Source organism: Hemicordylus capensis, chromosome 15, assembly GCF_027244095.1.
Source record: "Hemicordylus capensis ecotype Gifberg chromosome 15, rHemCap1.1.pri, whole genome shotgun sequence".
In the NCBI taxonomy this organism is placed as follows: Eukaryota; Metazoa; Chordata; class Lepidosauria; order Squamata; family Cordylidae; genus Hemicordylus; species Hemicordylus capensis.
Genome location: NC_069671.1, coordinates 17,200,008 through 17,227,778, shown reverse-complemented (window position 1 = coordinate 17,227,778; position 27,771 = coordinate 17,200,008). Strand labels below are relative to the sequence as shown.

General features: G+C 51.0%; 1 protein-coding gene across 10 annotated transcripts in view; it reads right to left on the bottom strand.

Annotated features, from left to right (window-relative positions):
• Nucleotides 1–27,771, bottom strand: part of NOS1 (nitric oxide synthase 1) — a 174,486-nt gene that overhangs the window by 104,265 nt on the left and 42,450 nt on the right. The window contains exon 1 of one of the 10 annotated variants that reach the window (XM_053279384.1): nucleotides 17,219–17,525. The exons of 8 other annotated variants lie outside the window; for them this stretch is intronic. The gene's annotated coding sequence lies outside the window, so the exon portion shown is untranslated. Of the gene's footprint in view, nucleotides 1–17,218; nucleotides 17,526–27,771 lie in introns of those variants that run through there. One more of the 10 variants, XM_053279389.1, reaches the window with a different exon arrangement.

Below are 27,771 nucleotides of genomic sequence, written 5' to 3'. Positions count from 1 at the left end.
AGCACAGCTTTCAGCCTCCAGGGCTAGCTAGAAGATGGCACTCTTGTCCCAAGCGGCAGGGCACCCGTTGAATTTGCTCTTTACGCATCCAGTGGGGGGCATAGCCCTCAAACTCTTTACAAGGGCAGCACGAGCTCAGATGAACCTCCCCTGAAGATCTTAATAGGCGGCGGGGTTCATAACGAAGAAGAAGGCGTGCTCTCAAATACCCTGGGCCCAAGCAGTTCAGGGCTTTATAAGTAATAACCAGCACTTTGTATTTTGCCCAGAAACCTATTGGTAGCCAATGTCGGTCTTTTAGAACCGGAGTAATATGGTCTCTACGAGACGTCCCGGAGACCAATCTTGGAGCAGCATTCTGCACCAATTGCAGCTTCTGGACTACGTACAAAGGCAGCCCCACGTAGAGTGCATTGCAGTAGTCAAGCCTGGAGGTTACCAGTATGTGCACTATGGTCTGAAGGCCACCCAGGAAAGGGCGCAGTTGGCGAACAAGTTGAAATGCTCCCCTTCCGTTCTTTCCATGTATTGACGCCACTCTCTTGCTTCCGGTCTGGAGTGTGTTCCGATTGAAAGGATCCCAGAAGGCCCATCAAAGCGAGAGAGACAACTTCTCAAAGAACATGAAAGTATTGTACTTAGTACAGAAGGAAGTCTCTTAAAAACCGATAATGAGAAGTGTACGGTCACTTGGCCCTAGCCTGCAGCACAGACATGTTAATGAAGCCATCTAAATTGGGAAGCGAGACTGCAGGTATATAAATCTGAAAGGGTCTTACTTAAGTGCCCCCACAGGGATGCACCACCACACGGAACAAGACACGTCTCCCCCCGCCCGCCTCCCCTCCGGGAAAAGCCTCCCCCAAAGTCAATTGTCTCTCCCTCTCCGTCCGTCTTGTCCTGTTTAATGGCATCCACTTTTACGAGCCAGATTTAAACGCTCCACCATTGTCTCCCTGAATCAGTTTTCACGGGATTTATGCTGTTAGACAAAGCGCCCCGAGGCTGACGGATTTATGCCGGTTTAATTTTTACAAGGCAAGCGGATCCGGAGAAGGGCAGCGGGCTGCAACATATGCACGCTTTGCTGTGCGCGCAGCTCCGAAAATGGAGCGCGGAGATGAGTCACTGACAGCCGTCTGTCCGCCTGCCAGCTCAGTTTTAAAACTAAGCAAGACAGAGATTGTGGCACTGGTGATTTGCCAGTGGCACTGCTGCTATTTAAAACACACACACACCAGAGCCCAGCGTTGCCCAGCGTTGGCAATGCAGCGTTGGCAACGTTTTTGCCCAGCGTTGGCAAAAGCTGCCCGCCACGGCAGAGAGCCGTTTTTCTGCAGCGGGCAAAAGGAAGCCATCAGGTGATTTGCTCACCTTATCAATCACCATAACAAAGAGGCAGACGAAGGGGCCGTGTCCAGACCAGTTAATTTTCTTGACAGTCCGACAAGCCTGACTTCCCCCTTTAGGGGTCAGCCATACAAAGAACGGCCACGGCTATACCCTCCTTTCCCTGTCCCACGAACAGACAGCATAAAACCCACCAGAACTGACCTACCAATCCCCACACCAAAACATTGCGACCCTTAGCTTGCACCTACAAAACAGAACCAAGCTGCACAACTACAAACCCGCCATGGAAGATGGCCTCTGCAGCAGAGTCCGGCTTTGGCTGTGGAAGCTTAAGGATGCAACCTTCTGTTTCAAATGGATCGGGCAAGTTTCTAGCTCTCATGGTCCTCAAAATGGATGGAGATACTGCCTGCTTTTGCTCAACATGTAGGAACTTGATAGAATCTTGCAGGGGCACAGCTAGGGCAGTGGGGGGCTTGTTTTTAACCCCTCCCCACAATGCTGCCCACCTGTGGCAGTGCAACACACACACCCCAACTGCTACCACTCACCGGTGGCAGAACGTTACTGCTGCTCTGGCAGCTAGGAAGCAAGCCACAATGAATTTGGAGGGACTTGCTTCTGAGTAAACATGCTTCGGGATTGCCCTGTAAATCCAGCAAAAAATCTGAATTCATGTTCAGACCATTAGAGCAGTAGAAGCTCCACTGCGGGAACAGAGGAACAAAGAAAGCTGCCATATACTGAGTCAGACCATCAGTCCATCTAGCTCTGCATTGTCTTCACAGACTGGCAGCAGCTTCTCCAAGGTTGCAGGCAGGAATCTCTCTCAGGCCTATCTTGGAGATGCCGCCAGGGAGGGAACTTGGAACCTTCTTGCTCTTCCCAGAGCGGCTCCATCCCCTGAGGGGAATCTCTTACAGGGCTGACACATCATCAAGTCTCCCTTTCACATGCAACCAGGGTGGGCCCTGCTTAGCTAAGGGGACAAGTCACGCTTGCTACCGCCAGACCAGCTCTCCTGGGCAGGAAAGCACAGGGGCGAACTCTCCTAGGGGGTGCTTGAATTCCTTCGGGAGAGCAGGGAGCCAGGAAAGGGTTAAGACTTCCAATGCCACATTACCTGTTTGCCACTGAACCTCATTTATACCTAATGGGACTGGCTGGGCCCGATGGAGCAGAATGGGGAAAAACGGGGGATCTTGTTACCCCAATTAAACCAGATTTCAGAGTCCCGGGGAAGGAGGCAGATCAGCCCAACACCGGGTGTCTGCATGCATGGCCACTATCGAGCACTTTGCCTTCTCCAAAGAGTGGCATTTCAAGCAGAGAAGCGTGCATGGACATCAGGCTCTCTGATCTGGAAGCCTGCATTCCTAATCTCAGGCACTGGGCAGGGAGAATGTCGCAGCAATTACTTAGCAAAGGGAAGGCGCTGTGCATTGATTCAGGGACAGTGGCCCATGCATTGCTGAGTCTTGTACCGGCATTTCCGATCGCCCGCTCCAGGGCGTCGAAGGAAGCACTGGTGGTCTTGCACCCTGGCATTTCCAGAGCACGACTTCCAACGGAAGTTGCCTTCTCAGGGTCAGGGTGCGTAACCTCGCGCATCTGCGCACGTGTGCAAGGCTGACCACACCGACTGACTGCAAGCCTGCACGGCATGTTCACCGCCATTACTGAACAAAAGAGGCTCCTTGTAAAAGTGGTGATTCTCTTGTATTTAGCAGGGGGAGAGCAACTGGCCCTAACCATCCCCAGCACAGTGTCCCTCCGGTCGCTGCTGCTGGTGTCCATCTCCTTTGTGTGTGTGTGGGGGGGGGGGAGTTTGTGAGCCCTTTGGAGGCATGGGGGTATTTTATTGATTTATTATATCTATGTAAACTACTTTGGGAACTTTTGTTGAAAAGTGGTATATAGATATGTATCGTATCCATAGGGACACAGGAAGATCCCATATACTGAGTCAGACCCTTGGTCTATCTAGCTCAGTATTGTCTGCACAGACTGGCAGCGGCTTCTCCAAGGTTGCAGGTAGGAGTCTTTCCCGGCCCTATCTTGGAGATGCTGCCAGGGAGGGAACTTGGAACCTTCTGCTCTTCCCAGAGCGGCTCCATCCATCCCCTAAAGGGAATATCTTTCAGTGCTCCCACATCAAGTCTCCCATTCATATACAACCAGGGCGGACCCTGCTTAGCTAAGGGGACAAGTCCTGCTTGCGACTGTACCAGGGCTGAAGCTCAAATGAAGTCCTACTACAGTCACAACGCAAGAACCTGGCCACTGCCGCAACAACAATCCTCAGCAGGGGGACCCTGCAAAACCCGACCCACTTCCCAATACAACAGCATGTTTGCTTGGCTCACAAAGGGAGAGCTCGCACCTGCGTGGACCTCAAACCACTATCAAAGCACCACCAACAACACTTGCATAAGTGACACCAACACACTTCTAGTCTGGAAAGCCTTCTAATGTTTGTGGTACAGAACCTGGAAGGGAACTCGAGAACGGAAGGTGCGTTCTAGCCCAAGTAGCTTCTCCAGGAACAGAGGACGTTGCCTCATACAGAGTCAGACCCTTGGTCCATCAAACTCAGTATTGCCTACACTGACTGGCAGAGGCTTTCTCAGCCCTAACTTGAGATGCCACACACTGAACCTGGATCCTTCTGCCGGCAAGCAGATGCCCTACCGCTGAGCTACAGGCTCATCCCTTGATATTACAACAGACAGCACTCACAAGTAGCCATCCAAATTCAAATCAGGGCAAACCCTGCTTAGCAAAGGGGAGGATTAATGCTCACTACCACAAGACCAGCTCCCCACCCCAAAACTCCTGACCACTTTCCCCGACTGCTCCACCCCCCAATTTGATTTATAGGTGTAGGGAAATGCAAAACAAACTAATAAATTGATTTTAGCAGAGTGGGGTGTCTTGCACAGAAAAGACGACCAAGCAATACATACAAGCAGAGTTCTGGTAGTTGATCTGTCAGAAAACGGCATACTCCTTAGTAAAGGTAAGGTGTGCCGTCAAGTCGATTTAGACTCCTGGCGCCCACAGAGCCCTGTGGTTGTCTTTTTGGTAGAATACAGGAGGGGTTTACCATTGCCTCCTCCCGCGCAGTATGAGATGATGCCTTTCAGCATCTTCCTATATTGTTGCTGCCTGATATAGTAGCAGTGGGGATTCGAACCGGCAACCTTCTGCTTGTTAGTCAAGCATTTCCCTGCTGCGCCACTTAAGGCATACCCCTTAGGATAGTGAAAATGACTGTCTCTGGCTGGATTGGGCCAGACTGTTTCTCAAGAGCAGGACATGGAAGAAAAAAATCAGAGACAGATGTGAACAGCATAAGTGGGTTCAGTGGGGAATAAACACCCCCTCCTCAATGAACTTTGCTGTCCCTCTGCCCTTCCTTTCTTGTTTTCCTGGTTCTGCCACTGATCCATGGCCCTTTTCTAGAGTCCAAAATAAAAATGCAAGTTGAGCTTGGACATCTGAATTCAAGTCAGGTTTATTTGTTTGTTTGTTTTTGCTTATTAGTTTCAGTGCAACTTTAATTCATGGAGCCCACATTAACTATAGTGTGAACTGAGGCTTCCCAAAACAGACCATCATCCGAATCTGCCAATAGATCACTGTTTGCTTGGGTGAAAGCCAATCTATATTTCTTTTTCTAGATTAAAAAACAAAAACCTCAATGCAAGTTTCCAAAAGAGGTCCTTCTCGTTCACCAGGTACAAACACATACGATTTGTGTTCTTTATGTAACACTTGAAGGCTGTGAGTTCTTGAACTGTTGACGGCTGTCTGGAGGGAAACGGATTCTAAAACTTTGCAAGGGGACTATGCCTATCAATTTCCTTTTTACAGATGATGAAAATGGGTTTCTAGAGTCCAAGGACTGCAGCGTACTTTAATAAGGCAACCGCCACTTCTATTCCACTCATTCAGCCAGAATGTTTGGGGCATCTGAAACCCGATACCGAAACAGTTTTCATTAAATGGTCAATTTCAACCCTCCCCAAGCAAAATTAATGTTCTTGTTAGAGTTGAACCCAGCCACATAAATTTTATCAAGATCAATTTACAGAGCCCAAAGAAGCGCGATTGGAGGCCTCCAATTTGACAAATAGGATGAAGCCGAAGCAAGACTAGTTTCGCCCAAAAACTCTCACCAAAATAAAGCACAACAGAGACGGATGGAAAAATAAATGAGAAAAATGTCACTGGGGAGATGGTTTTGAAATCCAATCATGGTGCGAGACAAGAAACATGCCCTCATTTAATAAGATGCTTAATGTTACAGCCAAGTTGGTCAAGTTAAGAAGCAGCAATTCCAGTGGCAGAAACTTTCGCTTTAAAATGTTCCGGAGGGCTGGATACGTGCGAGTTAATTTCACAGAAACCTGCATTCCGTCTCTTGTCAGGAAATTCACTCTTAAATGTTCCTAATATACTGAGCCAAAGACAAAAGGGAGCTCAATTAAGACACAAATTGGTAATAAAACTCATTGTCAGAGACTTTCATAAAGAATGATGCATAAGGGTTCAAAAACGACATAAAATCGTATCAGATCTCAGGCATGAAAAGAGACTGTTTTTTTGGACCAATGCACCCACAAGCTCTTAGCAAGACCGAATTGCTTCCTCTTCTGCTTTCATGATCGGGCCAATGGCAATCCACTGAGAGATTGCTTTTCATGCTCTCCCGTCATACCCACAAACCACTGACATGACTGTCACACGAGAGAAATGCACAAGGAGCCTGCGTTGCCCTGGATCACACCAGTTTTGAGCACCTATGTTCCTTTCATGAGGGTTACCAGGTTGCGCCCAGTTGGAGGGTGTGCAAGAAAAGCCTGGTTGTTAGAAAGGCTGCTCAGCCTGTTGCCGACATACATTTGTAACACAAGTTGCTGGGTTATGACATGCCGCTAATTAGCTATCAAACATCCCATGTGAGCTTAGATGATTTGTCACATGCCACAACCTGGCACCCAGGATTTTTAAATTGGCAGCAGGTTGAGCAACCATCTCTGCAGTAACGAGCTCGTCCAAGTCCCCACAACCTGTCAAGCTGACAGCACACACAATGCTCTGAGACATTAAAAAACAGGAAGGAAGTCACTAACGAACGAGAGTACGAGAAACATATATATGCCCTTTGTGTTAAGTGCCTCTCTTCTGCTACATTTATTTATATTTTCATACCTCCCTTTGTCCCAAGGCCCCAGGGCGGTTAACATCAAGGTAAAAACCTCTAATCTAACTTCAATACAAACAGAACAAAAACACAGCTACCGTACCTTAGAGAGAGAGCTGGGGGCCACTCACTGACCAAATGCCTCTTTTTAAAAGGGTGTCTTCAGATTCCTCCGAAAGGTTGGGAGAGAGGGAGCTGTGTGGCTCTCAGCCGCAAGCGAGTTTAACAGCCTGGGGGCCATCACTGAAAAGACCCTGCCCTGCAAACCCGACTAACAGGCCTCAGTAGGTGTTGGCAGGCAGACCCCTTCCAGCTGATCTAGCCTAGTGCGTAGTTTCTGCTGGGAGCTATGTCAACCCTCACGGGACAACTCAGTCAATCAATCTTTATTTCAGTCAATGGCCAGCAGAGCACAAAACCCTCATGGACAACTTTGCATGCCGGGACAGAGATGCAGCAGTCTACAGGTCCGGCCCCGCTAGCCACACTGAAGAGTCCCTTTGTTTTGTGAAATGCCTTATTGATTCGCACTCTGTTGGTCTCTAGCAACAACATTTTGCATCCAGGAGCGGATATGGCCAGGTGGTTTCCAAGGATACAGGCCTTGTTCTCACCCAGGCGGTAAGCCTGGATCTGGAGTCATACTTCGGATTGCAGGCGAGGACAGACGGAATGCTCTACCGCCAAATAAATAAACAAATAAATCTCCATATCCCTGCCCATACAAAGCTAGATAGCAGGGAGAAGAGTTCTAGCAAAACCTTCTCCCTGCTCTTACGTGCTGGTTTCCTGTGTGCAGGCAGTTGTCTGCAGTGGAAGAATCCACACCTGTTTCAGCCAAAACACAGGCAAATAAGGGTCAAAAATGTACGACACTCCAAACACAGCATTCTGACCAATAATTACAAACCGCTTTTCGCCAAATGTTCTCAAAAGCAGTTTACAGAATAAACTAAAAATTAAGAAGAGAGCTCCCTGTCCTCACAGCCTACTGTATTTACCTGGATCCAAGACTAGGTCCCCCCGCCCAAGTTCTTTAATGTGAGAAATCAGGGGGCTGTCTTAAATTCAGAGTCTTCTTCCTTTCAGGTCAAGACAATATAACTTGTATTGAACCTGTAATTTTTAAGGGGGTTGTCTTAGATTCATCTCTGGACTGGGTAAATAGGACATAAAGAAATGTAAGGTAGGCTCCCGCTCTTCCTCCAAGGAGCCCAGAGCGGTGTACTACATACTGAAATTTCTCTTTCACAACAACTCTGTGAAGTCGGTTAGGCTGAGAGAGAAATGACTGGCCCAGAGTCACCCAGCTAGTCTCATGGCTGAATGGGGATTTGAACTCGGGTCTTCCCGTTCCTAGTCCAGCACTCTAACCACTACACCACACTGGCTCTCCCCCCTGCCAAATACAAGAGAATCGCCACTTTAAAAGCGGCTTCTTTGCTGAGTTAGCAGAGGTAACTTTTAATCCGTTCATCTAGATTTGAGCAGGCGTGCAAATAACTTCTATACTAAACAGGAGCCAATTGGAGCCACAGAACAGGAGAAGGGGATGTCTTTAACCCTTAATTCCCACCATGGTCCCACTGCTAGATGCCCAAAGAGAAACGTTCCAATTGGCACCAGTGGTCCCTTCCCCTGAATTTTCAGTGTACTTTTAAAGAAATGCATGAGGCCCTAGCCCTTAATTTGCAAAGACAGAGAAGGTAGTGGGAGTGTAGGTCCCATTACTTACATTTAGGCTTTTGCTGGCAACTTATGGCGAGAATTTATTTGCAGGCAAGAATGCTCGCTACCTGGACGGCAAGGTTTCGGGCTACGGATCTGCAGGTCAGACCTGGGCCTCCTTGAATCAGGGCGGGACAACTTGCACAACTCTGCCCCACGACCGGAGGCTGATCAGCAAAGCAGCCCCGTTCCCAGCTCTCCGATAAGCCTAGCCCAACGGAGGAACAGCAGACAAGAGCCACCCAAAGAGGTGGTTGGAGCCCTTGGGAAGACAAACCCGTGACGGTGGCACGATGTGGCACAAGTGCCGTTCTGGATTGGCTCCAAAGCTTCTGCCTGGCCAGACACACTCAGGTGCCAAAGCTGCGCGGGGCCAGGGCATGCCTATTGCGCCGGAGAATCCGCTTCCGAGAAGCAGGTGGGAGAAATCACTTTGCGTTCACTGAAGTCACCAGCTTGTGGGCATATCTATTTTTAGGGCCCTGCGTATTTATTTACTGCACCACAAGAGCCCTGGTAATCCACATCTGCTGGATTGAATGCATGGGGGCAGTAAGCATGGTGAGGCGAACGTTGTGGCCACGGCTCTTCCTTTTTTGGCTCTTTGGATTTTGCTACTCAGCATAAACATGCAATGGACATTATGCAGGAGAGGGAGAGGCCGATAGCGTGCAAGCAGACCTAAATATAGTTGCTTTCGGCCAGACTTTCCTGCCAGATCTGTGGTGCTCTATAAGGGTGTGTTCATCATTTGGCGTGTTCATCCTGAGATACAGAGCAGCCCATAAAGAGAAAGGATACACTTCTAAAAGGGGCAGGGAAAGGAAGTTCAAACAGATCTCCGCCTGGCAAATCGGACTCCCCACAAAGCTTTTCCCAGGCCCCCTTAAAATTAGGGAGGAACTGCCTTCCCGGGCATGTCTGGATTACAGATCCATAGACGTTTCTGTCTCATTGAAACACAACTCCCCCACCCATGCACAATTACTTAAGACTACATAGTGCAAGAGACATATAGAAGTAGTAAACAGTAGCAGCGCAGAAGGAAACCCAGCACGCTTCCTCCTCACAGATAGCCTGCAGAGGAAAGAAGGTGGAAGGTGATACTCGGATCCACTTTCTGTCCCGAGAACAGATAATCAACTTGATTATAATCAACTTGTGGAACTCTCTGCCACAAGATGTTTTAAGAGGGGTTTGGATAAATTCATGGAGGAGAGGTCTATCAATGGCTACTACTCGGAGGGCTATAGGCCACCTCCAGCCTCAGAGGCAGGATGCCTCTGAATACTAGTTGCAAGGGAGTAACAGCAGGAGAGAGGGCATGCCCTCACCTCTTGCCTGTGGGCTTCCCAGTGGCACCTGGCCGGCCACTGTGTGGAACAAGATGCTGGACTAGATGGGCCTTGGGCCTGATCCAGCAGAGCTGTTCTGATGTTCTTAGGAGAGGTGGTCTTGCAGTAGCATGCATGAATTGTCTGACTTTGCTAAGCAAGGTTCACCTTGGTTTGCATTTGGATGGGTGACTACATGTTAGTGCTGTACAATATACCCCTTAGGGGATGGGATCCTTGCTCAGTGGTAGAGCGTCTGCATTCTTGCATGCAGAAGGTCCCAGATTCAATCCCTGGTGGCATCTCCAGGTAGGGCTGGGAAAGACTCCTGCCAGAAACCTTGGAGAGCCACTGCCAGTCAGTGTAGACATTACTGAGCTAGATGGACCAAGGGTCTGACTCAGTAGAAGGCAGCTTCCTGTGTTCCCAGTAAAGCTTCCGGGCTACCTGAAGGAGAATAGTGCAGATCTGCACCTTGGCACTTGACAGATTCTCCAAGAGTTAGAAGCCTTTGCAGCTTTGAAAAAGAGTGCAAGCCTAAAAATCGACAGAGGTCAATGCTTGAGAATATTTCGTGTCTCCTGCATGGTCTCTCATTCGAGGACCAACCTGGCAGCAGCTCTTGCCAAGCGATTTCCCAGTTGCAGCTTGATTCTAAAACCCTGCTGGTCTCCATCTGTGAAAATATGTTGATTACAAGGTGGTCACAAAACTAGCTTTCCTCGCCTGCCCCCTAACAAAGTGTTTTAATTTTCACACTACGCACGTTATGTACAGAGAGCACCTGTATCTATCGAGGGTGCAAAGACTGTGGCAAGCTGTCAATGTGTTTGAGAAAAACAGGTTTGTTCACACAACCATAAGCAGGGTCAGAGAAGCAGCCAGCTAGGGAAGGACAACCCCTACTGAAATACGGTCCTCCCCATCTCTGACAATTTTTAAAAAGCACCTGAAAACCCACCTCTTCACCCAAGCTTTTAAAATTTTTCAGTTTTAATCGTTTTTGACTTTTAGATTGCCGGAGTTGTTTTAAGACTTTTGTGTATTTTCAAACTTGTTTTAGGTTATTGTTAAACGCCCAGAGACGAAGGTTTGAGCAGAGAGTTCCAATGTACGCTAGGCACCCCACCTCCCCCATGGGTTCTGGCAACGCTTGTCATTTGTGCCTTTGAATGCAAACAGATCGGAGTCATTTAGACAAGCAGAACCATCTGGCTTTCCCTCTCAACAAACCTCCCTGTCAAGCGGCAAGCAAAATTACTGCACCCAGTCGAAAGCAACAGGACTCAATTGACCTGACAAGCAATATGGATGTTCCCAAAGTAGGAACCAAGTCTTGCAGAGAATCCACAGAGATCAAGGGTGGAGGCTGGAGATAGGAACCTAGGACTCTTTAGAAGGCAGCTTCTTAACAGCCAGGACATCCGGCCAGAAAATACTCAGATCTACTTTGGTTCCAAAGGCCCAAACAGGCACAACTGCAGGAGAGCCAGAATTATATTTGCTAATATTTCACCAGACCACACATACACACAGACCTGGCAGCCGCAGGACCAATTTCAACCAGATAAACAATGCTGGGAGATGAGGATTTAAGCCTTTTCTCCCACATTGCTTTACAAATACAACGACGACTATATGAACACAACAAATATTTATATCCCACTTTTCAACAAATGTTCCTGGCGTGGTTTAGATAGATAGATAGATGAGATGGCTTCCTGTCCCCAAAGGGCTCACAATCTAAAAAGAAACATAGGAGACACATCAGCAACAGCCACTGGAGGGATGCTGTGCTGGGGATGGATAGGGCCAGTTGCTCTCCCCCTGCTCAATAAAGAGAATCACCGCTTTAAAAAGATGCCTCTTTGCTCAGTTAGTAAGGCTATATATTTATATTTCGCTTTATGGCACAGCGGGGAAATGACTTGACTAACAAGCCAGAGGTTGCTGGTTCGAATCCCCGCTGGTTTGTTTCCCAGACGGGCAGCAGCAATATAGGAAGATGCTGAAAGGCATCGTTTCATATTGGGTGAGAGGAGGCAATGGGAAACCCCTCCTGATTTCTAACAAAGACAACCACCAAAGCCAGTAGTTGACACCGACTTGACGTCACACTTTAGCTTTTCAACAGAAGTTCCCAAAGCAGTTTACACAGATATAAAAAACAAGCAGGGAAATGACTTGACTAGCAAACCAAAGGTTGCTGGTTCGAATCCCCGCTGGTATTTTTCCCAGTATTGGGAAACACCTGTATTGGGCAGCAGCGATACAGGAAGATGCCGAAAGGCATCCTCTCATACTGTGTGGGAGATGGCAATGGGTAACCCCTCCTGATTTCTACCAAAGACAACCACAGGGCTCTGTGGGCGCCAGGAGTTGACAACAACTCGACGTCACACTTTAGCTTTTCAACAAAAGTCCCCACAGCAGTTTACACAGATATAAAAAGCAAACATACATAATGGCTCCATGTCCCCAAAGGGTTCGCTCCGTATATGGCAACTTCCGATGTCTCTAAAGCACCTGGCACACAGGTCAACAGGCAAATCCCAAGCAAAACTGCCAACAGTAGAAGCAGCTCTGCCCAAGAAACCACCTGAGATACTCCAAGGCAACACTGGAGAGGGCGGGGCGGGGATGCAGGAAGGAAGTCAATCAAGTATCCTATGCCTACTGCCAAATCAGAGCATTTGGCTGGTTACAAGGGCAGCACGTGTATCGTGGCTAATTATCCCACTGACATATTCTTGAATGCTATATCAAGCAACCTAACACCCTTTCACTCCCCACCCACTGGCCCCCAACATGAATTCTCCCCTTCTGCTAATCAGGGCCCACCCTGGTTTGCATTTGAATGGGAGACTACATGTGTGAGCACTGTGAGATCTGCCCCTCAGGGGATGGAGCCGCTGTGGGAAGAGCAGAAGGTTCCCAGTTCCCTCCCCGGCAGCATCTCCAAGGTAGGGCTGAGAGAGATTCCTGCCTGCAACACCTTGGAGAAGTCGCTGCCAGTCTGGGTAGACAATACTGAGCTAGATGGACCAAGGGTCTGACTCAGTATATGGCAGCTTCCTATGTCCCTATGTAGATATAAGACTTCTGCAAACCCACCACCTTCTCAATCCACTTCAGGCACCCAAGGAAACAGGCAATTTCCTCCAAAGATTCACGCCCTTCCAAACCAGGTACCACCAGTCCAGATAGGATGCTCTACTCCGCAAAAGAGAGAAAGCAGTCTTCTGCCATACACTCCAGTGGACAACCATACCATCAAAGGAACTGAGTGGCCATGGATACAGCCATTTTCTGTGTTGTTGTTTTTACAGAGGCTACTGAGATTCGGTGACTAACGGAAATGGCTGGTCCTTGACCGTCCAGTTCTTGTGCTCACTTGGTATCCCAAGATAGCCGGGCTGCTTGTGTGCATATGTGTGCCACAGTCTTCAGTCTACAACACGCCACTGGAGATTTTGCCTGCCAAGGAGGAGGCTGCGATTCTGAGCATCTTTCCTCGGAAGCAAATTCTGTTCTAATTAACAGGCTTACTTTAAGTGAGTGCATTCGGGACTGAGGTGATGGCATTTTAAGACCTCTTCATGCATTTAGGTAAACACCAACAGGAGATCCAGTTCCTGGTGTTCTTCTGCAGCACCACAGACTATTTAGAGCAATGCTAACTAGTCACCTTTGCATCTCTTCTGCTCTGCGGGCTTATCTTTAAGTTTGTAGTAGGACAGCATCCAGTCCACTTCCCCACAACGTAACAGCAATTTTTACAGTCTAAGCAATACATTATACAAGAGATCTGCACTTAGCATTGCACGTAAACTGTTTAAATTAATCTTTCCATCCCACAGGAGATTAAGCGTGGGGAGGAAGGGGAACTGAAAAGTAGCAAGAGGCAGGTTCAGGGATCTGGCTTATTAATATTTGCATTATAGCTAGCGCCCGGAAAATTGTGTTTCTGAATCCTCATCCTCGCCACCTTGTGTTCTTCCCGTTTTACAGGTGGGGGCCAAAAGAGCGGGGGCTTAATTTTTTCTCCAGAGACCACCACTCATTGCTAGAACTAGGAGTGCCGACCTCAACGGAATTCAAAGTGTTTAAAATCATATTGTGTCTCCCCCCCACCTCTCCATTACTTGTTCAATCTACTGGATTCCCTTGTGGAGCGTGTGCCATCACATTACATGTCAGCAGCAGGGGGGTTTAACCACTCTGTGTAATCTCAAATCCGCAAGCCGTTCGCAGCGACCGGGCTGGAATGCAATGCAGCCGCGGACCGGCCAGCCTCTCCGATTTCCGAGCTGGCAGGAGGAAAGAGACACGGCTCTGTCCGCCTCCAGCGCCTGCCCAGCTTTTAGTGCCAGAGCGGGGGAAATCTTGGGGCGAACGAACGTGAAGGCGGCGGGAGGGAAGTGGGGGGGGGAACAAACACCCCCAGCACGGAGAAGCGGCCGCGAAGTTAGGGAGAGCGCGGGGAGCTGTCTGAGGTGCTGAACGCGCCGCCGCCGCCGCCTGCGCTTGCGAGAAGCTGGGAGGGCGACTACCTGTCTGAGGCCAGTCGGGGCTCCAGCGAAAACGGGCAGCTCAGCCGAGAGGTGGCTTGAGGGACATGGGCAGCTGCCATATACCGAGTCAAGCCATTGGTCCATCTCGCTCAGGATTGTCTACCCAGACTGGCAGCGGCTTCTCCAAGGCTGCAGGCAGGAGTCTCTCCCGGCCCTATCTTGGAGATGCTGCCAGGGAGGGAACGTGGAACCTTCTGCAGGCAAGCAGGCAGGTGCTCTTCCCGGAGCGGGCCATCCCCTAAGGGGAAGGTCTCACAGGGCTCACATGGAGTCTCCCATTCAAATGCAAACCAAGGCAGACCCTGCTTAGCAAAGGGGACCACTCATGCTTGCGACCCACAAGACCAGCTCCCCTCCGGCTTTGCGAGGACAGCCCTCCTTCCTTCCTATCCCGAAGGTCTCCTCAGTCCCCTCTCCGCCCCCTACCACCACCTTGCCCCCCATCCAGGCGTCCCCTGTCTCACGCCTCTCTCTGACTTCCAGCCCTCCGCCTCCTGGTCCAGATGGCAGCCGCCCGCGCCGTCGCGCCCGGGAATGTTGCGCACCCAGAAGCTGCAGGGCGGGGCGGGGGGGGGAGGAACCGGGCAGCTCTCAAAGCCGAAATTCGACTCTGCACGGAGTGTGGGGAGGGACCCCAGAGACCCGGCTGGGGGCTGCTTCCCTGTCCAGGGCGTCCACTGCTCGCCAAAGCGAGCCATCCACCCAACCCGTCTCCCCTTTATGACGCCGGAATTCGCTCCTGCAGGATAAATACACCCCCCACACACACTTCACCCATCTTTTTGGGGGGATGTGGAGGTCCCCCACAGACTACCCCTAATATAACCCCTCCCGGAGCATCATGGCAAAGAGCTTCCATAGCCTCCCCCGCAACCAACCACCACCACCACTAGATTTGGCCCCAGGCTCTGTGGTTGAATCCAGGGGTGCAGACAGAGGCTCCAAAGTCTTTTGGCGGGACAGGGAAAATACGTTTTGGGGATCTCATTAACATTGGGGCGGAACTCAACGTGCTTTTGGGGGGGCTCATCTGCATCCCTGGTTGGACCTTCCCCTTCACCTCTGAAGTCAGTGTCTGTCTTGGATCTGGGTTCGAATCTCAATCTGCTGCCGTGGATGGGATCCCCCAGGCACGCTAATCTCTCTCAGTCCCACCTCCCCCGACTGTAAAATGGGACGAACAAGACCTCACAATGTAGTGGAGACACAAAAATCATGTTTTGTGGAAATCCGGATTCAGGTGGTGAGGATGATTAATAATACTCCCGAAACTCTGAACCTACTTCCCCCTCCCATCCTTTGAAGTCCTACCAGATGGAAAGGTTATTTTATGGAGACTAATTCTAGCTGATTGTTGCAAACAGTTTCTCCCCACGTGAAAGGGAGAAGGAGCTGCAGAGAAGCCGCCGCCGGTTCTGGAAAGATGGGACCCCGATCCGGAGTGAGGCTGTGGGTGGGGAAATACCTAGACGGAACTGGCACCAATTCCATTAACCCAACAAGGATACGAGCTTCTTTACAGTGCTCGCCAGGGTCAAACGCACACACCAGGGAAGAATCTGGAGAGAAGAAGTAGCGCTTAAGACGAGCTCAGCCCCCGGTAGAGCTTCAGCCCGGAGCTTAATCATAGTTCGACAGCGCTTTAGAGCATGTGCAGAGCACCTCTCATACACTAGTAGAATTTCCCAGGTAGGTCAGAGCCCCACTTCTCTATTTAGAAGGAGGAAAGAGAGAGGGGGTTGCAACCCGATCTTACACCCATTTCCTCGAAAGTAAGCCCCAGTGCTTTCGATGGGCTTACTGCCCTCCCGTCTATCTCACCAAGAAAGGCAAACGGATAAAGCAAACTCGTCTCCCTGCTTGGAGCAAGCTTTGGAGCGGCACGGAACTGCAGGGAAGGCTGGTTGCTTGAGGTCTCTCTCTCACTCTCTCGCCAGCGCGATCCCCAGGACCCGGGCGCGAAAAGGCTGGGCAGGAACGAAGACAAGCCAGAGCGGAGAAGAAACCTTGCTGGCCCAAGAGAGAGGGAGGGAGATGCGCTCCAAGGCGGCGCGTGTCCTTGGGCTTGTGCATCGCCTCCCCACCCCCGCCGCGCCGCCACCCCGTCTACGGAGGTAGGAAGTGCAGGTCGCGCGGAGAGATGAACTGCCTTTTGCGAACCACCCCCCGCCACCCGGTTCCGCGTAAAAGGAGCCGGAGAGAAGGAGTCGCAAGGAGAACCAGCGGGAGGGCGCTCAGCTTGGACGCCGCGGCGAACGAAAGTCACCTCGGCGGCACCGCCAGCGCCGCGCTGGCAAAGCCTCAGCGAGACGCAGGATGGACCCCCCCCGCGTGGCCGCTCGCGTCCCGAGGCACCGGCGGTGGCGGATAGGAGGGCACCCTCAAGTGCCAGACTCAGTCGCCGGGCCCCCCTCGCGACAAGCCTCCTCGCCCAGCGCTACCCGCCGGACGCCGACCTTGTTCTCCACAGTTAGCTGCTGAACTCTCTCTCTCATCGGACCCAACTGCACCCCGCATGGCCTTACCCCGCCCGGCCAAGAAGTAATTCGGAAGGTCACCTTAAAGACGCCTCCCGCCACACCTCTAGTTCGTCTCAGATGAATCAGCACTTGCCCCACAGATCTGAGGCGGAGGAAAGGCAGGAAGACAGCAAGCCCGGAGTGCCTCTGAGCATGCCAGAAGCGCGGGCGCTCTAACTGCCGCGGATTCACGCCACCCAGGTTAAGATCAAGACTGCCGGGTGTGTGGCGGGTGGACGCCCTGGTTAAGCTTGAGCCCGGCGGGCACCCATTTGACAAGAAGTTAAACTCACAGGCTGGAGAGCAAAACAATGCGGGCGGGGAAGGGAGCGTCTCTCCCCCCCCCCCCCCCGTGGCTTCCCCCCACCGCCCCCCAATTTTGCTTCAAAAGTCTACTATGTGGGTCACAGCTCGCCCACGCGTCAATGCAGGCGCCCTCTGCGCACACCCCCTTCCTGGCGCTGGCCCCGCGAGCAGGGACCTGGAGTGGCTGGCGCTCACCTGGGGCCGAGGAGCGGCGCCTTCCGCCGGCCCTTCGGGGGCGCCTCACCTCGGAGCGGTGGCGAGCGCTGGCGGAACCTGCCAGGGCCCCGCGCTTCTCTCCGCCCCGCGGCGGCTGCGGCTCCTTCTGCTGCTGCTCCGCCGCCCGATCGGGGGCTGCCTGGCCACGCTGCGCCCCCGCTGGGCTGGCCGGGCCTGCTTGCTTGCTTGATGCGCTCCGCGCGGCCCCAGGTGCCGCCCGACGGCCAAGCGCGGGGGCAGAGCGAGCGACGAGGCGGCCTGGCCACCACCTCCCGGAGGAGGCTTTTATATACGCGCGTCAGCCAGCCAGCCCCACGCCCAGCCCAGCCCGCTCGCATCGACGACGCCTTCCTCTCCAGGCGCAAGGCCAGCGCAGCGCAGCGCAGCGCAGCGCCGGCCTCGTCGTCGGCCCCGCCCTCGAAGATTACGGAGGCGCCGACCCCGCTCACCTGGGAGGAAGCCCCTTGCGCGCCGCAGGGCGGGGGAGGGGCTTGCTTCCGAGTAAAGCGGCGCGCGAGGTAGGCAGAGCCGGGATCCAGGCCCCGGTCCGCTGCGCCAAGAGGACGGACTTCGGCTTAAATGTGCGCAGGCTTACCCTGCGCAGGACACGGGGATGGCTTGGGACAGCCCACGCCTGTTTACTCAGAAGTGGGTCCCACTGTGTTCAATGGGGCTTACTCCCACAGAAGTAGGCACGCAGCACCATCGTTTAAAGAGGAAATCCAGCTCAGAGACAGCAATTTTTGTTTTAAAAAAAAAAAAAAGTAGAAGAAGTCTGGATTAAGCATTTAATCCAAATGTGATTTATGTGGGAGTAAACCCCATTGAATTCAGTGGGATTTGCTTCCTCCTAACATGCGTAGGATCCGGCTGGAGCTACAGTCAGCCTACTGTGCATTAAGAGGACGCTGTGGAACTGCGGGATACAAGGACTGAAAGGGTGGGAGGCAGCCCTCCCCCCCTCCCCAATATTTCTGGACTACAACTCCCATCATCCCCTGCCACAATGGCAAGAAGCCAAGCTGCCTAGGGATGATAGGGGTTGTAGTCCAACATCCTTCTTGGGGGACCAAGGACAAGGACCCCTGCCAAACAGGTGGGGAGAGCTGAGGAGTGCTCAGGCGTTGGTGGTTCACAGGTCCAGTGGGAGATTGCTCGGCTCACCTGCCCCAAGGTGGTCTTCTTAATCAAAGCCCCCAAGCCATACGGCCAGGCTGCGCAGCTGGACTGCAGGCAGCTCCATCATCCCTGGACACCGCGGCCGGGGATTTGGGGTCCGGGAGTCCGACAACAGAGGACTACCTTTGGTAGGCACAGCCCTACCATACTGGGGGCTTACACGTTGATTACATTTGCATCCTGCCATTATTTCCAGAAAACTCAGGGAGGAATAAGTGGTCCCCCCCGCAACTTTCTGTCTTCACAACAACCCTGCCAGGTACATAAAAACAGTCCTGCTGGATCAGGCCCAAGGAGGCCCATCTAGTCCAGCATCCTGTTTCCCACAGTGGCCCACCAGACGCCCCTGAGAAGCCCAAAGGCAAGAGGCGAGGGAATGCCCTCTCTCTTGCTGTTGCTCCCCTGCCACTGGGATTCAGAGGTATCGTGCCTGTGTGGTTGGCCTAAAGCCACCCAGTGGGTTCCAGGAGCGAGTACAGATTCGCACCGGAGTCTCCCAAGGCCTCGTCTGACACTAAGAAGACATCCTAAAGGTAAAGTGTGCCATCAAGTCGATTCCAACTCCTGGCACCCACAGAGCCCTGTGGTTGTCTTGGGTAGAATACAGGAGCAGCTGACCATTGCCTCCTCCTGCACAGTATGAGAGGATGCCTTTCAGCACCTCCCTAGGCTGCACCTAAAAACCGTTGTCTGTTTTTAGAACTTCAAGCAGTGGAAGGATGATAAGCAATCACCCCATTTACTAACTACTTCCGAGTGCCCCTTCCCTTCCTCAAAAGAGGCGAGAGCAGCCTACGTGAGAGTTAGGCCACGTTTACCCTGCAGTGTAGGCTAGGTCTTGAGAAAGCATGACCAGCCCAGGAACACACACTTTGCTTAAAGGACAAGCCACTATTCAGCCCAGGTCTTCCTTGATGAAGTCCATCACCTTGTCCACAGCCCTGCCCCCCAACCCCAGAAGTCCCTCTGCTCCTACAAAACCCACAATTCCAAAATAGTTTGAGGGGCTCTTCCATGAGGTGAGGTCAGGCACAGGCGGTTGTCTCAGATTATTGAGGGTGCCGGCAAGATCTCCTTTTGCTCCCTGCTTTGCAGGAACTGACCACTGAATGGGGCCATTCAAAATGGACTTGCTAAAGATGCTTCAGGTAGAGACAGCAAGTGAACAGGTGGACAGGTGTGCCATTTTATTGCTAACCCCCCCTTTTACTTGCACCTTTGTAAAAACAATGGAGACTCGCGTTTGACATCATCTCTCAGTCTTTGTAATTGTTCCCCATTTCCATGGCAACACATCATGTCACACACACACACACACACACACACACACACACACACACACACACACACACACACAGAGGGAAAGATATACAAAGTCTGTTCTTGATCAAGAGTTCTCATTTCACCTGATCAAAAGGAAGAAGAAAGGAAAGGGGGGGGAAGGGAACCAGATCTAAGAGGGTCGGTACTTGTGATCTGCATATGCAAATCGGCCAAGACACAGAGACTGCAGCATCCTGCCTCTGCTGACTGGACTGGGGACACTTCTTTGGGGAGGGGAGAGCAATTCAGCGGCCCTATTTGAGGGCAACTCGCTACGGCTTCTCTGGCAGTCCGGTGCGGCAAAAACTTTCCCTCAGTCCAGGGCATCGGCATGAAAAGGGGCCTCCGGAAGGAGGGAGTAGGCCTGCCGTGCACACACATAGCCCTGTCCTATGGGCACTTAGTCGGAAGGAAAGTGCGTCCGGGGGGGATCCATTCAAAGCAAGGACACCACCTGAGCCTTAAACACACTTAAATAGCTCGAGAATGTCTCCAATGCCCAGGGCTGGGGTCACAAACCCATGGCCCATGCTGCATAGGATTGGGGTTATTATTAATTATTATTATTATTACCTGCTCTTCCTCCAAGGAGCCCAGAGTGATGCACTACAGACTTAGGCCTCTCCGTCTGGGCCTTGAGCACTGGTGAGATGCTGCAGTGCGCCTGCACAGTGCGAGTATCGAGCACGGCAAGCCTTGCCATGTCATGGGCTTGCAGTGAGGTCGCCGGTGATGTCACGCGCTTGCGACACTCGATAGGCGCACTGCCCAGGCGCACTAGAGCGTCTCACTCCATACCCGGACGGACAGGCCCACCAGCTGCTGTGCCCACCTCCAACACCACCATGGGGGAGGCCTGCTCGGCTCACCCCGGGGCAAAGAACGAAACAACTTTAAAGTATAAAGAAAATGGCAAAGATCGGCGGTAGGCTTCTGGGACGTTTGCAAGTGCAGGTTTTATTTTCTTTAATAAATAAATAAATAAAGTGGGGGAGGGGGCCCCCTCCAAAGCCCTTCAGGTCCGGGCTCCAAAATTGCCTAGGTGCACCACTGCCCTGACTAGCAGCGGCTTCTCCAAGGGTTCAGGCAGGAGTCTCTCCCAGTCCTACCTGGAGAAGCTGTCAGGATTTGAACCCGGGACTTCCTGCTTGCAAGCAGATACTCTTCCACTGAGCGACGGCCCCACCCCTTAAGGGGAAGACCTGACAGTGTCCACATGTAGTCACCCATCCAAATGCAAATGAGGGCAGGCCCTGCTTAGCAAAGGGGACCATTCATGTTTGCTACCCCAAGACCAGCTCTCCTCTTGGGCAGGCTGCTGAAAAACGTGGAAAGCCAAACGAGAACAGCACCTCAGGGGCTTCCCTGTTCTTTTTGTTGGGGGGGGGCGCTTTGTGTCGCAGAACATCCCAGCGGATTGGATGCCATGCCATGTTACATAATAGCACTGCTGTGCATACTTATATACCACTTGTCTACAAGAGTCCTCTAAACTGTTCGCATAGAAGAGAAGAAATAACGGTTCCCTGGGGCATGGGCAGCTCCCGCCTCGGGCACCACAATTATGCGCGTGGTCCGTTCTGCTTCAGCCTCAGTCAATCAAGATGAGGACAGCAGAGGTGAAACCCAATTAGGCAGAGGCAGTAGAAGGCCGCCCAAGGGCCCCGTCCCCCCGCCTTTCCTTGGCCTGCCTGGGACATCCAGATGTTATACATCATCCTTGGCTAATGAAAACCTAATTATCCCCCATTTGGATGCAGAGAGAACTAATTCAATAGAAAAGCATCTGCTCCGAACACACCCAGCAGGAGAGTTTGCTTGCAAGATCAGAGGCATTTTCACACACACAGAGGGCCTCGCTGCCTCCCTGCCAGCACAGGCAGTGGGGTGGGTGTGGGGGGAGAGTTAGGCAGTGGACCAGCCCAGGAGGCGAGGAGCTGAGCTCCAGGAAACAATGGAGAATGTCTGTGACTCAAGACTCGGCTTCCTGGAGAGAATTCCTTGTTTGAGAACACACTTCTAGCACCAGGCAGTCAGCAAGGCAAAAACTGGACTCCAGGCTGTGAGGTGCGCGTGGGAACCCTTCGCCTTCCAGCCTGAGAATGTGAGCAGCTTACGTAGGTTACAAAGGAAGCGGCCACCTACGGGGCCAGGCCATTGGCCAGTCTAGTTCAGTACTGTCGACACCGACCGGCAGCAGCCTTTCCAGACAGGACTGGAACCCAACCTGGAGATGCCAGGGATTGAAACTAGGACCCTCAGAGGCGCTCTGCTACTGAGCGATGGTGCTTTCCCAGGCACGGTTTCTGTTAAACAGTTCAAGGGAGGCACCCCCTGCCCTACAAGGAGGACAGGGGCTAGGTTGCCATCTGGTTTTTTTTAAAAAAAGCCACTTGGCTTGCTCTTTGACTTGAACAGCCGTTTTGCAGAAAACCAGCAAGTGATGCTTTTCACGGCGTGGAAGGAAATCTATTCGTCCAACGCTGGCTGCAGATCAACTTGCTGTCAATGACACAGGGGTCGGAGCCAATAATAATAATAATAATAATAATAATAATAATTTTAAAATAACCTGACAGCCCTCATTGGGCCAGCTCCAAGCCCAGACAGAGCGCCTGTACTATGAAGACTTCAGTCTCTGGTTGTTAGTCTCTAGCTGTTGGTCCCCTGCTAACTGAGCAAAGAGGCATCTTTTTAGTGGTGATTCTCTTTATTGAGCAGGGGGAGAGCAACTGGCCCTCTCCGTCCCCAGCACAGCATCCCTTCAGTGGCTGTTGCTGGTGTCGATTTTATGTTTCTTTTTTAGATTGTGAACCCTTTGGGGACAGGGAGCCATATCAGCCTATTTATTTACATAAGAACATCAGAACAGCCCTGCTGGATCAGGCCCAAGGAAGCCCATCTAGTCCAGCATCCTGTTTCACACAGTGGCCCACCAGATGCTGCTGGAAGCCTACAGGCAGGAGTTGAGAAGGGCATGCCCTCTCTCCTGCTGTTGCTCCTCTGCAAGGCTGGAGAGGTGGCCTGTAGCCCTCCGAATAGTAGCAGTTGATAGACCTCTCCTCCAAAAAATAATCCAAAGCCCTCTTAAAGCCATCCAGGTTGTTGGCTGTCACCACATTTCGTGGCAGAGAATTCCACAAGCTGATTATGTGTTGTGTGAAAAATTATGTGTTGTGTGATTATGTGTTGTGTGATAACCGCCTTGGGGTTATCTTTTTAACGAAAGGCGGTATATAAATGCAAAAATAAATAAAAAATAAATAAAAAAAAGTACCTCCGTTGGCTGGTCCTAAATTTCCTAGCAATCAATTTCATGGGATGACCCCTGGTTCTAGTGTTATGTGTGAGGGAGAAGATTTATTTGCCTTCTTTGTATGTAAACTGCTTTGGGAAACACGTTGTTGGAAAGTGGTATATAAATATTTGTTGCATTGTATTGTAGTTGTTAGCCAATTTGTTGTAGCGGCAAGACTACTGGGAGGAGACCGGGACGATCCGAGTTCCGCTTCAAACCCCAGCTCAGCTGCAAAACGGTACTGGGTACCTGCAGGCCAGTTGCCATATTTCAGCCTAAGCTCTCTCCTAAGGGCAGGGATTTCCAGCCTTGGTTCCCTGGGTATTGTTGGACTAAAACTCCCATGATCCCCAGCCACAATGGTCTTTGGGCATGATGGAAGTTGCAGTGTAACAATATCTAGGAGGAGAGCTGGTCTTGTGGTCGCAAGCATGACTTGTCCCCTTAGCTAAGCAGGGTCTGCCCTGGTTGCTTATGAATGGGAGACCACATGGGTGAGCACTGTAAGAGATTCCCCTTAGTGGAGCTACTCTGGGAAGAGCATCTAGGTTCCAAGTTCCTTCCCTGGCAGCATCTCCAAGAGAGGCCTGAGAGAGACTCCTGCCTGCAACCTTGGAGAAGCCGCTGCCAGTCTATGTAGACAATCCTGAGCTAGATGGACCAAGGGTCTGACTCAGTTCTGGCAGCTTCCTTTGTTCCTATCTGCAGACCCAGGTTTAATAACCAAGATGAGCCTTGATCCGTTCTGGTCCAACATCCTGTTCCCTGCAGTGGCCAGTCAGAAGCTTCCAGAAAGCCCTACCCCTGACGTAAGGGAGAGGTGGCTGATATAGGCTACTGTTGCCTGAAAACCACAATTAAGAGACAACTTTGAAGCCGACAATCGTTGACTTAATGGTGTGCATCCTTGGGATGCAACTGAAATGCAAGGACTAGGCAACTTGACGGAAGCCTGCGGTGATATTTTAATTAACTGTAATGCAGCTGGATAATGATGCACGACTATATTTGTTACTGGTTTAAGTCAAGGAACATATAATACAATATTAAGCGAAAAAAGAAAAAGAAAAAGAAAACAAGTGATTTAAAGCTCAGCACAATCTCCAACTGAAACCCTCCTGCAACAGGGCTTTCACCCTCGTTGCCTGGTCTGTCTTGGAAAGGCCTATAAAGACACTTTTAAAAGAAGCTTATTACTGAGGCAGTTAATCAAAAGGTCCTCAGGAGCCATACCCTGGAACACAGAGAAGCTGACTATTGGGAGAGCCCATTTTAAAAGAATACTTTTTGTAATATGATTACTGTGGGCATTATGCAATTTGGTTGGGTTACTGGGTCTTGCCCTTGTCAAGACCCAGCCAGACTCTGAGCAGGAGAAAACTCTGTTGGTGGTGGAGGAGGATCCTGCCCCATATGAGATTCTCAGCCTGGAGGAAAGCCTCCTAGACCCAACAGGCTCTGAGCAGCCAAAGTTTGTTCCCCACTTGCAATAGCTCTGCCAGTGTTCCTAGATATGGCTGACTACAAATCCCATCATCCCCAGGCCTTTGCAGCTGGGGGATGATGAGAGTTCTAGTCAACCACATCTAGGAATCCCTGTGCAAGGAATTCTCAGTGTCCCCCAGTCAGGCCTTAAATGTCTTGCAAAAGAAAAAGAGGCAAGTATCTGTCAGGAGCATATTATGCCCATTTTGAAGGAGCGGGACTGGCTGCTGATTGATTTCTGGATCTGATTCAAAGTGCTTGTTATCACCTTTAAAGTGGGGATGTGCAAATCGGTTCGAATCTGAATCAATTGGTCTCAAATCTGGATGATTCAAGTGATTCAATTTTGAATCGAATCACTGCTCAAAAGGGCAATTCGATTGAATTTGAAATGAATTTTCAAAGTTTGATTCAAGAGCCATTTGGCACATTTTAAAAACCATTCAGGCCCCTTGATTGGTTAAAAAAGGTGCAGAAACAGGGTCAAATCAATTCGAATTCCATTCAAATTGAATTTTCGGACTGAATTCGAAATGAATTTTTGGAACCTGAGTCTAATTCAAAATGAATCGAACAATTTGTTTCGTGCAAATCTCTACTTTAAAGCCTTTAACGGTTTCAACCCCAGATACCTGAAGGGCTGCCCACTCCCAAATGCTTCTGCTTGCTTAAGAAGATCATCAAGGGAGCTCTGCTCCATGCATCAACATTGAGCAAGGCCCAGCTGTCATGCACACAGGACAGGGCCTTCTCAGTCATTGCCCCCAGGCTCTGCCATGTCCTCCCAATGGGAACATCCTAGTTCCCCTTGCTCCCTTGAAGAGGCAGGTAAAGGCCTGGCTATTTAATCAAGCCTTTCTCCTTTAAGGGGTGCAGTTTCTGCTGCCAACGCTGCTTTTGTGAGCTGTGTTCTATGGTTTTATTGCTTGTGTTTTTTAAATTGTTATAGATGATATCATTCCTTCCAATATTTATGCCATAAACTGCCTGGAGGTATCTCACGGTAGGTGGCATACAAATTTAACAGTAAAGAGTGATGTATTTTTAAAAACAAATATGTTATACATGGAGGGTATGTTTCCTTTGAGGATTTTTGCCTTTTGACTGAAAATCTTTGAAAAGTTCCACCTCAGAAGCATTGGCTCAGCCCTTTCGCATTCCCTTCAGCCATAAGTTTTGAGAAAGCTACTCAACAGGTTTTGTCCCTGACTTTTAAAGTCTACAGCTTGTACCTGGTAATCTCCGATTTCTCTATGCACAGTCGGGCAACCATCCAGGCAACGCTAAACACTTTAAAGGCCCATCCCTTTTGCGGGGAGAGACTCAAGAATGTCCTTATTGCTTCCACTGTTTTGATTGTGTTGATTGTGTTGTCGTGAGCCATCCAGAGAACAATTTGTTATGGGGCAGCTAACAAATACAGTTTGTTAGTATTATATTATTAGAACGGATATTTAGATGCCACGACTTGTCTATACCTACGAAGTTCAGAATCATTTGGACCATGGTTTTCCCCACGACACTCTATGGATGCGAAAGCTGGATTCTGAAGAAGCAAGATAGGAAAAGTATTGACGCTTTTGAACTTGGGTGCTGGAGAAGACTTTTGAGGAGACCGTGAAAACAACCAGGAAAACAAACCAATGGATCACCTAATGGATCATCAACCAATGGAACAAATCAATCCAGAATTTTCACTCGAGGCCACAAATGACCAGGCTCAAACTATTCTACTTTGGACACATGATGCGAAGACCCAGCTCCCTTGAGAAGTCCATCATGCTGGGGAAAGTGGAAGGCAAGAGAAGAAGACGGCCAGCAGCAAGGTGGATGGACTCAATTACAACAGCAATGAATGCACCACTGAGAGACCTGAAAGGTCAAGTGGAAGACAGACCATCCTGGAGAGAATCTCTCTATATAGTTGCTAAGAGTTGACACCGACTTGATGGCACTTAATCAATCAATCAATTTTTTAAATTATTAATTATTATTAGCAGCAGCAAAAATAAACTCTTCCGCAGGGACAGGGGAAAAAAAGGAGAGCCGAGGCTCTTGCTAGGCTTCCATTCATGCACACACTGCACAGAGCTCATGCGGTTAACACTCCGCCCGGAGCAGGGAGGATTTCCACAGGGCTCTCTTGGGCTTTTCCAAAGCCCTCCTATCCTCCCAAAGCCGTTGCTCCGGCTAGCCTGGACCGAGCCGAGCCATCCCGGCAGCTCCCCAGAGCAGCAGAGGGTTTGGAGAGAGGCGGCGGCGGTGGCTGCTGGTGTGTAACTCGGAGGGGATCTTGGAGGGATTACAAGGCTGGGGGATAAAAGGAACAGCTCATGGTGTTTATACTAAATGCGCCCAAGCCCATGTAAACCGTATGCACACACACCAGATGAGAGTAGGTGGCCTGGCAGAGGGAAGGACTCGAGCTGGGACTCGTGCCAGGGCTGGTTCTTTCCCTGCTCTGACGGGGAAAGAGAGAGCGGCTGTTCTAAACCTTGCCTAGAGATGGCAGTGATCCCTCAGACTGCACTCACACCCAGCGTGCTGAGCTGCGGCTCCCAGGAGCAAGGAGAAATGCTTGCCCTGGTTTCCGGGTTGCTGGCCGCTCTCGGGAACGCCGAGGCAGGGGTGCACACCACACCCCGGAAAAGCAGGTGGGCTCTCGAGTCTCCCCGGCTTCACCTCTCCTCACCGGCCGCATGCTCGGACCCCACAGATCTGGAGCGAAGCTTTTCAGAGTTCCAGAGTTGGGCCTGGCTGCTGAAAATGACACGTTTGGCCTCGGACTTGGGCCTGGGAGCCCGGATCTGTGGCAAGTGGCGGGGTCGTTCGGGTTGCCGCATGCCCAGGATTAGCCTGGACACAAGGGTGTAGCTAGGGAAGAGGGGGCCTGTGTTCACCCCTCTCTCCGGTGGTCCCTCGGAATGAGGGAGATAATGAAGAAGATAGGGAGGGGTGGATCTGGGAGCCCTTCAAAAGCTCGGGGGCCCGGGTTCTTTGAACCCATCCGCTCAACTGTAGCGACACCCCTGCCTGGATAGCCCAGGGATTGGCTGTAGAAGTGTTGCTCTGGAAATGAAATGTCCAGGAATTTAAGGAGATATGAGGAACGTGAGAGGGGCGGAGGGCAGAAGGTGGGTGGGGAGGGCTAGTGAGATGATGGCAAGTGGCAGGAGAGCTTGAATGGGGAGGGGGAACTGAAAAGGGCAAAGCACATTTCTCCCTTGGCCCCCTTCTCTCCCCTACA